The sequence below is a fragment of the Primulina tabacum genome, chromosome 9 (genome assembly GCF_025594145.1).
Source record: "Primulina tabacum isolate GXHZ01 chromosome 9, ASM2559414v2, whole genome shotgun sequence".
Taxonomy (NCBI): domain Eukaryota; kingdom Viridiplantae; phylum Streptophyta; class Magnoliopsida; order Lamiales; family Gesneriaceae; genus Primulina; species Primulina tabacum.
The window spans coordinates 5,316,563-5,318,061 of record NC_134558.1 but is presented as its reverse complement, the minus strand read 5'-3'; the positions used below and the strand labels follow the sequence as shown (position 1 = coordinate 5,318,061).

Sequence of the window (1,499 nt, the reverse complement as noted above, 5' to 3'; positions counted from 1 at the left end):
CCATTAAAGATTCAAACAATTAAAATTAAAAAGAAACAAAAACAAAAACAAAACAAAAAGACATTGTAGTGGACTTGTAATTACCTTAGCTTCCCTGTGGATACGATATTCGGACTCACCGAATTATACTATTTGTGGACAACCTGCTCTTGGGAGTGCAACAATCAAAGTCGCAACAAGTTTTTGGCGCCGTTGCCGGGGAAGTATAATTTAATTTCAAGTCTATTTAATTTTGTTTATAGTTTATTTTTCTTTATTTAAATTTTTATTGCTTTTGTGTGTTTTTATTTTTTTTTTGCATTTGCATTTGCATGAGCATTTGATCACGTACACTTAGTGGTCGACTCATTCGAAATAACCCTTTATTTTTACAAAACATGGCGGAAGAACCCATCCAAGAAAATAAAGATGAAATTCAATCTCAACATGATCATGATAGACGAAGAACACTTAGAGATCACATGAATCCTACACGTACTAGTGCACCTTCATGTCTAGTTTTTCCCCCTGATGCATCTCATTTCAATTTTAAGCCTGGTATTATCCAACTTTTACCCAATTTTCATGGCTTAGATTCTGAAAATCCATACATGCATTTACGAGAGTTTGAAGAAGTGTGCAACACATATAATGATCTAAATTGTAGCATGAACACCATTCGACTTAAGCTTTTTCCTTTTTCTTTAAAAGATAAAGCTAAAACTTGGCTACAAAATCTTAGATCGGGATCCATTCGAACTTGGGATGAATTGCAACAACAATTTTTGAAAAAGTTTTTCCATCTCATAGAACAAATTCTTTCAAAAGGCAAATCATTACTTTCACTCAAAAACAAGGAGAAACTTTTTATCAGTGTTGGGATAGATACAAAGAATTGCTTAATCTTTGTCCACATCATGGTTTTGAAATTTGGAGAGTTGTTTCTCAATTTTATGAAGGCTTAACACCTAAAGATAGGCAAATGGTTGAATTTATGTGTAATGGAACATTTGAAGATAAAGATCCAAATGAGGCAATTGAGTATCTCGATTCATTAGCTAAAAATGCTCAAAATTGGGACACTATAGGTACAATCGAACCATCAAACAAGATTCAATCTCCTACATCTATTGGAGGTATGTACACTCTCAAAGATGAACATGATCTTCAAGCTAGATTTACCTCTTTGGCAAGAAAAGTTGAGGCACTTGAATTGAAAAAGAATGGTCAATTAAAATCTGTTCAAGAAATTGTGTGTCACATCTGTGATACAAGTGATCATTTTACAAAAGATTGTCCCACTTTGCCCTCTTTTAAAGAATGTCTCCATGAACAAGCCAATGTTTTGAACAATTTCAAAAGGCCAAATTTTGAACCATTTTCTCAAAATTACAATCCAGGTTGGCGAAATCATCCAAATTTTAGTTGGATGAATGATAATGCTGCACAATTTTCACAACCACATTTCCAAAATCAACAAAATTTTCAAAATTATGCACCTTATGTTCCTCCACCTAAAA

General features: G+C 33.0%; 1 non-coding gene across 1 annotated transcript; it reads right to left on the bottom strand.

The window, feature by feature from the left end:
* Window positions 1–794: 794 nt before the first annotated feature.
* Window positions 795–903, bottom strand: LOC142504690 (small nucleolar RNA R71). The gene has a single exon (XR_012804314.1). It is a non-coding gene; the product is annotated as a small nucleolar RNA R71 (small nucleolar RNA).
* Between the last annotated feature and the right edge of the window lie 596 nt (window positions 904–1,499).